The sequence below is a fragment of the Hylobates moloch genome, unplaced genomic scaffold (assembly GCF_009828535.3).
Source record: "Hylobates moloch isolate HMO894 unplaced genomic scaffold, HMol_V3 SCAFFOLD_10, whole genome shotgun sequence".
NCBI classification, from domain to species: domain Eukaryota; kingdom Metazoa; phylum Chordata; class Mammalia; order Primates; family Hylobatidae; genus Hylobates; species Hylobates moloch.
In genome coordinates this window covers 21328244-21338778 of record NW_026652285.1, presented here as the reverse complement: position 1 = coordinate 21338778, position 10535 = coordinate 21328244, and the positions used below count along the sequence as shown (strand labels likewise).

Sequence of the window (10535 nt, the reverse complement as noted above, 5' to 3'; positions counted from 1 at the left end):
AAAAAAAAAAAAAAAAAAAAAAAAAAGGCTGGGCGTGGTGGCTCACACTTGTAATCCCAGCACTTTGGGAGGCCGAGGCGGGCGGATCACGAGGTCAGGAGATCGAGACCACGGTGAAACCCCGACTCTACTAAAAATACAAAAAAATTAGCCAGGCGTGGTGGCGGGTGCCTGTAGTCCCAGCTACTCGGAGAGGCTGAGGCAGGAGAATGGCGTGAACTCGGGAGGTGGAGCTTGCAGTGAGCCGAGATTGCGCCACTGCACTCCAGCCTGGGCGACAGAGCGAGACTCCGTCTCAAAAAAAAATAATAATAAAAGAAAGAAGAAAGTAGTGTGCTCCTGTACAGGGCCAACAGTCAAAATCCTATCCATTCTTCAAGACCAAGCTTAAAAATGCTACTTTCTCCATGAAGCCTACCCAACCTAGCTAAATAATATTTCTCTTTTCTTTGGGTTCCCAAAGCATTTTGTTTCTATTTTTACTTGCATACACAATTAAAGGTATGTCTAGAACCTGAACAAGTTGTTGAACCCTACATGGGCAATAAAGATGGATGTCTCAGGTGGGGCGCGGTGGCTCACGCCTGTAATCCCAGCACTTCGGGAGGCTGAGGCGGGCAGATCTCCTGAGGTCGGGAGTTTGAGACCAGCCTGACCAACATGGAGAAACCTCATCTCTACTAAAAATACAAAACTAGCCAGGCATGGTGGTGCATGCCTGTAATCCCAGCTACTTGGGAGGCTGAGGCAGGAAAATCACTCGAACCCAGGAGGTTGAGGTCACGGTGAGCCGAGATCGTATCATTGCACTCCAGCCTGGGCAACAAGGGCCTGTAGTCCAGTAAGGTGTCAGAGAATGGGTGAACCTGGAGGGAGTTGCAGTGACCGAGATGTGCCATGATCCACTCCGTCTCAAAAAAAAAAAAAAAAGGATGACTGTCTCAGAAGCATCAGGGAATAGAAGTCCAAAGCTATAAGCTTTTAAAGGAATAAGCAGAAAGATAAATCTGATCCATAAGCCCTAAGAGAAAACAAGAAAGAAGTACCTTTTGTTGAAAGAATAAGCAACTACATACCAATCATCAAAAGGCAGGTGAAGGCATGTGTAGTATATTCAGGTGGTAGTCTTGTTTCTAAACTGCTTTTAGTCTGTAAGCTGTGGCTGTTTGCGAAGCAAATGCTTTCCAGATGGAAAACTTGACTAAGCAGAAAACAAGAACTTAGGCCACACACACAGTTAGCAGGAGTTTCTTTTTTTTGGAGACGGAGTCTTGCTCTTTCACCCAGGCTGGAGTACAGTGGTGCAATCTCGGCTCCCTGCAACCTCCGCCTCCCAGGTTCAGGCAGTTCTCCTGCCTCAGCCTCCCGAGTCGCTGGGATTACAGGCATGCGCCACCACGCCCAGCTAATTGTGTATTTTTAGTAGAGACGGAGTTTCTCCATGTTGGTCAGGCTGGTCTTCAATTCCCACCTGAGGTGATCCACCCACCTCGACCTCCCATAGTGCTGGTATTACAGGCATGAGCCATCACGCTCGGTCAGGAGTTTCATTTTTAAAGGAACACCAGCCCTTGAATTCCAGAGGATCTAAGGCTAGAATGCTGGTGTGCGAATACATTTTGAATTTTATCTGAGATGTGTTCTGAAACTTGGAAAACCCCTTTGAGTATGTTGACACGGATATTTTGACATAGATTTTTTGGTTGAGAGGCCACAAGAGTCTACAAATGTTAGTATGGACATAGAGATACCTCAAGCTATCCTTCAAAGGTTAATTTAAGATAAAATAAAAGTGGTTAGAAAGCTAGACCAGAATTATGACTACATTGGAAACGTATCAAAACACCACAGTGGCCAGGAGTGGTGGCTCACACCTGCAATCCCAGCACTTTGAGAGGCTGAAGTGGGTGGATCACTTGAGGTCAGGATTTCAAGACCAGCCTGGCCAACATGGTGAGACCTCATCTCTACTAAAAATACAAAAAAAGTTAGCTGGCCATGGTGGTGTGCACCTGTATTCCTAGCTACTCAGGAGGCTGAGGCAGGAGAATCACTTGAACCTGGGAGGTGGAAGCTGCAGTGAGTCGAGTGGAGTGCACCACTGCACTCCAGCCTGGGTGACAGAGCAAGACTTGTCTAAAAAAAACAAAAAAACAAAAACCACCACAGTGGGCCAGGTGCAGTGGCTCATATCTGTAATCCCAGTACTTTGGGAGGGTGAGGTGGGAAGATTACTTGAGACCAGGAGTTTGAAACTAGCCTGGGCAACACAGTGAGTCCCTGCCTCTATTTATATGAGAAAAATAAAAGTTCAAAAAACCCCACCACAAGCTGGGAGTGGTGGCTCATGCCTGTAATCTCTGCACTTTGGAGGCCAAGGAGGGTGGATCACCTGAGGTCAGGAGTTCAAGACTAACCTGGCCAACATGATGAAACCCCATCTCTACTAAAAAAATACAAAAAATTAGCCAGGTGTGGTGGCAGGCGCCTATAATTTCAGCTACTTAGCAGGCCTGAGGCAGGAGAATCACTTGAACCAAGGAGGCGGAGGTTGCAGTAAGCTGAGATTGCACCACTGCACTCCAGCCTGGGCAACAAGAGCGAAACTCCGTCTCAAAAAAAAAAAAAACGCCACCACACAGTACCCCATAAGGATACACCATTCTTGTCAGTTAAAAATTAATACTATAGGCTGGGCGCGGTAGCTCACACCTGTAATCCCAACACTTTGGGTGGCCGAGGAGGGTGGATCACCCGAGGTCAGGAGTTCAAGACCAGCCTGGCCAACATGGCAAGACCCCATCTCTACTAAAAATACAAAAATTAGCCGGGAGTTGTAGGGGGCCCCTGGTAGTCACAGCTACTCCGGAGGCTGAAGCAGGAGGACCCCTTGAACCTGGGAGGCGGAGGTTGCAGTGAGCTGAGATCATGCCACTGCACTCCAGCTTTGGCGACAGAGCGAGACTCCGTCTCAAAAAAAAACAATTAATACCATAGTTCTGTCACGCACTCAAAGTGTCAACTATTATTTTAAAAGGCACAATTTCACAGACAAATTAGATTGCCCCCTTCTGGTCATCAAAGTATAAATGCTAAAGGCAGGAAAGATTTAATACAAGTTATTCTATGTAAATACCGAGAAGATCTAAATTTTGTCCATATTTGAGTAACTTCTCCAAATAACCTTGGAAAGCCTATTCAATTTTTCAACAGACATTGCTACTGGTAAATTATTGTTCATCAATACTAACGACACAGAAGATTTTTCAAGATTCTTTTAAAACAGATATATTCAAGCTATTTGCTTGCTGACGAAACCCAGAATCTGAGGCCTGAGGTATTTAAAACGGCCAGTTGCACAGCCTGTATACCTTTTCTATATTTGGTACCAGAGTGAGTACAAAACTGAAGCTAACCATTCTGGGCAACAGAGACTGTCCCTACAAAAAAGAAGCCATGCATGGTGGCATGAGACTGTAGTCCTAGCTACTCAAGAGGCTGTGGTGGGAGGACTGCTTGTGTCCAGGAGGTCGAGGCTTCAGTGAGCCATGATGCCACCACTGCACTCCAGCCTGGCAACAGAGCGACACCCTGTCTTAAAAAAACAAAAAACAATAAAAATCTTTATTGTTAAAAAAACAAAAAACAAAAAACAAACAAAAAGCAAAGAAACTAACTGAGGCTAAGACAAGCATGCCAAAGCAACAGTTTAACTCTGCCAAATGTCACAGATACAGGACAAGCAAACTACTATGCACATTAATTTGGCTAACAGAGTTCTCAGAATGGATCTCAAAGCTCCCCATTCATCATTCATTCAACAATCTGAAAGACCTACTATGTGCCAGGCACTGATGAACAAGAGGTACAGCCCCATTTTTTCATTTTTCTTTTTTTGAGACAGAGTTTCGCTCTTGTTGCCCTGGCTGGAGTGCAACAGTGCGATCTCGGCTCATGGCAACCTCCACCTCCCGGGTTCAAGCAATTCTCCTGCCTCAGCCTCTCGAGTAGCTGGGACTACAGGCATGTGCCACTAGGCCCAGCTAATTTTGTATTTTTAGTAGAGACAGGGTTTCACCATGTTGGTTGGCCAGGATGGTCTCGATCTCTTGACCTCATGATCCGCCCACCTCAGCCTCCCAAAGTGCTGGGATTACAGGCGTGAGCCACCGCGTCCGGCCCCCTTTACTTTTTTTTTGAGACAGAGTCTCCCTCTGTTGCCCAGGCTGGAGGGCAGCGGCGCCAATCTCAGCTCACTGCAACCTCCGCCTCGGGTTCAAGCGATTCTCCTGCCTCAGCCTCCCAAGTAGCTGGGACTACAGGTGCCCGCCACCGCACCGGGCTAATTTTTCTATTTTTAGTAGAGATGGGGTTTCACCATGTTGGCCAGGCTGGTCTCGAACTCCTGACCTCAGGTGATCCACCCACCTCAGACTCCCAAAGTGCTGGGATGACAGGCTTGAGCCACTGCGCCCGGCCCTACTATTTTTTGATGAAAAACAATTTAGGATACAGCAGCCATTGAAGAAAAATATCACCACAGGGAAAACCGTAAATGACTTCAGGTCCTCCACTCCCCTGAAGCTTCATTAAGGTGCCACCGGTTTCAATACAAGTGCTTTTCAATCACACCACTTTCATATAAAAGTCTATAAGGCACCTAGGGAGGAACACCGGCACTAATTTCCCCATTGTATTCCTGAATCTATTCCAAAGCCTTGGACCTTTCACAATCTTTCCAAACTGCTGATGTGACTCAACACAATTGAGGAGGCTACTTTACCCTGGGCTAGAGGTTCTAGTATATAACTGATTATAGCTAAGCTTTTTGTAAATTCCACCTCAACTGCGTTAAACCAACAAGTCTAAATGTAACACCAATTTATGAAAAACCCTCATTTGAAACTTTGAAAAAGAGGCAAAATATGGCCAGGCGCGGTGGCTCACGCCTATAATGCCAGCACTTTGGGAGGCCGAGGCGGGAGGATCACGAAGTCAGGAGTTCAAGACCAGCGTGACCAATACAGTGAAACCCCCGTCTCTACTAAAAATACAAAAATTAGCCAGGCGTGGTGGCGTGTGCCTGTAATCCCAGCTAGTCGGGAGGCTGAGGCAAGAGAATCGCATGAACCCAGGAGGTGGAGGTTGCAGTGAGCCAAGATCGCACCACTGCACTTCAGCCTGGGCAACAGAGGGAGACTCTTCTCAAAAAAAACAAAAACAAAAACAAAACAGGTAAAATATTACTCACTCTGTATTCAAATTTTCCAACAAGGAAAAGCTGGCTAAAAACAGAAGGGCCCACGAAACAAATATTACCTCCCAATCTCACATAATTTTCCTATCTATGTCTCCCAATTTCTCGCACCTCACATGATCTCACAATCTCTCACTACCTCACGCCGTTCCTTAACTATTAACTCATCTACGTATTCTTACAATTTCATCACTTTTGTGAGACCAGTTACGATCCCACACAAAAACGTATGGAACTAATTTTGAATTAAAGCAAGAACTGCACTTGGACTTTTTTAACTCCCCAAAGGAATCATGGAGTGAAGGTAGTAGGAAACCTGGAAAAGTGAAAAAAGCGTATTCCATCCTTTCTTCACACATTATTCTCACAGCCTCCCCACTGTAAGGACCCATCAGGATGCAAGGGCGGCCTGCTTTCCCCTTTTTTCTTACATACCTTACAGAAATATTCTCGGGATCTCCGCCCTACTTATCCTAACAGCTCCTCCCCTTCCAGAGCCAGGCCCAGCAAACGCCTGCCCCTCCCCCTCCGTGCCCCCTTTCCCAATTCATTCCACACATCTCCTCCTCCAATCAGCACACCTTGTGCGGCCCAGGGCCCTCTTCCAATTCACTCGACGTTACTCCTCCGTAGTCCTGCAAAGCCAGGTTCCTCTGGCAGTCCCAGCCGGACCCGGCGTCCTCCGAACATAGTTACAAACCTCGGGTCGTGCGGTAGTCAGCGCCTCCTCACGCCTATCCAAGCCTCAAGCCTGTCCCCTTCCGCCCTATCCCGCAGCCGCCCAGCCAAGCAACATTGTTCCAGACCACCAGGGCCCCGAAGAGCTGCCCCCAAGTGCTCGGCCCACCCCCAAGCACTTCAGTCTCTGGCTCAGGATTCGCGCCCCGCCCTCTCCATCCTTCACGCAGCTGGCACCGACGCCTCAGCGACAGGCGGAGAGCTCAGCGCGGGAAGCGGAGAAGCAGGACGCCGGACCCGGGCGCGCTCCCCGCTCCCCGCTCCTAACCTCCGCCTCGAAAGCGCGGCCCCTCACGCACGGCTCCCGCCGCAGCCGCCGCCGCCGCGCCCCCTCCCCCAGCTCTCGCGCCTCCAGCGGGCTCCTCACCTCACAGCAGCGCCCAAGAGCCCGAGAGGAATCGGTGCTGCGCTACTGGCGCGTCGCGTCGGGTCGCCTGGGGGAGTGGCGCCCAGGAAGGCAGCAAGCCGGGTGGCCGCAGTGGAGTCCCTGACTGAAGCGGCGTACCGCAGGCCCCGGCCAACGGCCCTCCCCTCAGCCGAACAAAAGAGCCTCGCACTCTGCGCTGCCCGCCGCTTGCACCGCGCAGGCGCGACGACCCGCCGCACGGCACCATGGGCCTCGGGGTCTGTCCAAGACTACAAGGCCCGAAGCGCCGCGCGCCGCGCACGCACAGCAGGCGAGGGTGGTAGGGACTTCTAGTTTTTAAACTGTAACGGTGGAGAGATTGCAGCGTAGAGCGCTGTAACCTAGAAGATTAGAACATATGGGCCAGGGGCAGTCGCTCACGCCTGTCATCCCAGCACTTTGGGAGGCCGAGGCGGGTGGATCACCTGAGGTCAGGAGTTCGAGACCAGCCTTACCAACAAGGTGAAACCCTGTCTCTACTAAAAATGCAAAAATTAGCTGGGCATGGTGGCAGGCGCCTGTAGTCCCAGCTACTCAGGAGGCTGAGACAGGAGAATTGCTTGAACTTGGGAGGCGGAGCTTGCAGTGAGCCGAGATCCGGCCACTGCACTCCAGCCTGGGCGATGGAGCGAGACTCCATCTCGAAAAGAAAAGAAAATTAGAACACATGATTTTTATAAGCGAGCCCCGTGATGCTTGGCCCCCAAAAAATCAACCACTTCTGGACAGTTCTGTAATTCACATCCTCAAAATTTTTGAATGTTAGATTCTTCACTAGAACTTTATTATATCGCCGCTGCCTCAAATTTCCAATGATTTCTTAGTCCTCAATCTCTGCCTCCTCAAATCTCTGTAAAATTCCTACTCAGGCCGGCACGGTGGCTCAAGTCTATAATCCCAACACTTTGGGAGGCGGAGGTGGGTGTATCATCTGAGGTCAGGGTTTCAAGACCAGCCTGGCCAACATGGTGAAACACCATCTCTACTAGAATACAAAAATTAGCTGGGCGTCGTGGCGGGCGCCTGTAGTGCCAGCTACTCGGGAAGCTGAGGGAGGAGAATCGCTTGAACCCAGGAGGTGGAGGTTGCAGTGAGCCGAGATCGCCCCATTGCACTCCAGCCTGGGCAACAAGAGCGAAACTTCGTCTAAAAAAAAAAAAATACTGCTCAGTGTTAAGATAACTTCCCCTTCGAGGTCTTCCCTGATTCCCTTAGAGTAGGTTAGGTCCCCCCATAGGCCTCTCATAGCTTCCTGAATTTCCCCCTTTTCATTGGCTGCACCACAAAAATGTCCCCTTTTTCATTGTAATTTGTGCTCACCTTTTTCAGTGTCATTAATCTCCGTCAGCACCTTTCACCCAATCATCCCAAGGAAACACACAATTGAGAAAAAACCATGTTTTTAAGCCACAATATAACTAAAGTTTTATTTTTTTATTTTAAAGTATCCTTCTAATCAGGAGGAAGAGGGAAACTCTATTACACTCTACCCCAAAAGGCAAGAGTTTGCATTTATAAGACAGTTTTGCTGATGCAGGCACTGTTCGGGGCAGGAGTTTGCATTTATAAGACAAGTTTTGCTGATGCAGGCACTGTTCAGGGCTCTGGAGAACTGTCATGTAAGAAAAACCCAGTCCAGCAATATCATAATAGAGTTTAGTTAAAGGGACTTCAAGAAAGCACAGAGAAGATGAGAGGTGAAGTCAGCTGGACATCCTGGGTCGAGTGGGGACTTGGAGAACTTTTCTGTCTTGCAGGAGAATTGTAAAATGCACCAATCAGCGCTCTGTACCTAGCAAGGGGATTGTAAAATGCACCAATCAGCACTCTGTAAAAACACACCAATCAGCGCTCTGTAGCTAGCAAGAGGATTGTAAAATGCACCAGTCAGCTCTCTGCAAAATGCATCAATCAGCACTCTGTAAAATGCACCAATCAGCACTCTGTAAAATGCACCAATCAGCAGGAATCTAAAAGTAGCCAATCACGGGGAGGATTGAAAAAAGGGCACTCTGATAGGACAGAAATGGAAAATGCGCGGGGACAAATAAGGGTGTAAAAGCTGGAAGCTTTGTTCTTTCGCGTTCTTTTGCTCTTCACAATAAATCTTGCTGCTGCTCACCCTTTGGGTCCCTGCCAGCTTTAAGAGCTGTTTTTAACACTCACTATGAACGTCCGCGGCTTCATTCTTTAAGTGAGGGAGACCACAAACCCACCGGAAGGAACCAACTCCGGACACAAAGAGAGCAATTCTTCCTGAAACATTTGGGCTGGGTTTCTATGAAGAAGCAAGTGAGAAGCATCTACTCACTTCTTCCTGTAGTGTACTGTTTTTGACTGATGATAATGATGAGAAAATTAGTTGTAATGATAATTAGCTACTATTAATGAGTGCCTTTTTTTTTTTTTCTGAGGCAGAGTCTTGCACTGTTGCCCAGGCTGGAGTGCAATGGCAAGATCTCGGCTCACTGCAACCTCTGCCTCCCGAGTTCATGCAATTCTCCCGCCTCAGCCTCCCAAGTAACTGGGATTACAAGTGCACGCCACCATGCACAGCTAATTTTTTTGTATTTTAGTAGAGACGGGGGTTTCACCGTGTTGCCCAGGCTGGTCTTGAACTCCTGAGTTCAGGCAATCCACCCGCCTCAACCTCCCAAAGTGCTAAGATTACAGGCGTGAGCCACCACGGCTGGTTTATTTTTTATTTTATTTTATTTATTTTTATTTATTATTATTTTTTGAGACGAGTCTAACTCTGTCACCCAGGCTGGAGTGCAGTAGCATGATCCCGGCTCACTGCAACCTCCACCTCCTGGGTTCAAGCAATGATCCAGCCCCGGTCTCCCGAGTAGCTGGGATTACAGGTGCCCACCACCATGCCCAGCTAATTTTTTTGTTTCCCGAGACTGAGTCTTGCTCTGTCACCCAGGCTGGAGTGCAGTGGTGAGATCTCGGCTCACTGCAACCTCCACCTCCTGGGTTCAAGCAATTGTCCAGCCTCAGTCTCCTGAGTAGCTGGGTTTACAGTCGCCCGCCACCATGCCTGGCTAATTTTTGTAATTTTAGTAGAGAGGGGATTTCACCATGTTGGCCAGACTGGTCTTGAACTCCTGACCTCAAGTGGTCCCACCGCCTCCGCCTATCAAAGTGCTGGGATTACAGGTGTGAGCCACCGTGCCCAGCCTTAATTTTTGTATTTTTAGTAGAGACGGGGTTTCACTGTGTTTTCAGGCTGGTCTTGAACTAACCTTGTGATCCCCCCATTGCGGCTTCCCAAAATGCTGGCATTACAAGTGTGAGCCACCACGCCCGGCCTATATATATATATATATATGTATATATAGTTTTTTTTTTTTTTTTTTTTGAGACAGGATGTTACTCTGTCTCCTAGGCTGGAGTGCAGTAGTGCAATCACGGTTCACTGCAGTCTCAGCTTCCCAGGCCCAAGTAATCTTTCCCCCTCAGCTTCCTGAGTAGCTTTGAGCCACACCCTACTTGGCTAATTTTTTCTATTTTGTAGAGACAGAGTCTTGTCACGTTGTCCAGGCTGGTCTGGAACTCCTGGGCTCAAGCAGGCCTTGACCTGTCTCGGCCTCCCAAAGTGCTGGGATTACAGATGTGAGCCACCATGCCTGGCCATAAATTCTTGATTGATTTAATCTCATTTCTGTCTAACTCCCAAACCATATTTTTGTCTACATAAAATGCTGCCGTCCCTAATTCCTTGTATTGAGCTGAATTCTGCTCCCCATGGAGATGCCACCTATTTTCCCTAATTCTGGCATCTGTAGCCACACAGTAAACCTAATCTTTCATATGTTTCTTCTAATATTGAAGTTCAGCCATCGTGTTCCCTGAGGTCTCTATTTAAATGTCATCATTTTCCTGAACTGTACATTACAGGACAACAGTTTCAGATGTATCATATTTAGTGTGTTAGTAAATTCTGGCTCTTATATGTGTGTTTCAAGTTGGAGAGGGCCATCACTGCCTTTGTGCTGTATACCATTCTTTTTTTTTTTTTGAGACGGAGTCTCGCTTTGTCACCAGGCTGGAGTGCAGTGGCATGATCTTGGCTCACTGAAGCCTCTGCCTCCCGGGTTTAAGTGATTCTCCTGCCTCAGCCTCCTGATT

The 10535-nt window shown here is 48.2% G+C and overlaps 1 protein-coding gene across 3 annotated transcripts in view; it reads right to left on the bottom strand.

The window, feature by feature from the left end:
- Positions 1 to 10535, bottom strand: part of CBX1 (chromobox 1) — a 37231-nt gene that overhangs the window by 23953 nt on the left and 2743 nt on the right. The window contains exon 1 of one of the 3 annotated variants that reach the window (XM_032163351.2): positions 6363 to 6569. The exons of 1 other annotated variant lie outside the window; for it this stretch is intronic. The gene's annotated coding sequence lies outside the window, so the exon portion shown is untranslated. Of the gene's footprint in view, positions 1 to 5838; positions 6257 to 6362; positions 6570 to 10535 lie in introns of those variants that run through there. One more of the 3 variants, XM_032163352.2, reaches the window with a different exon arrangement.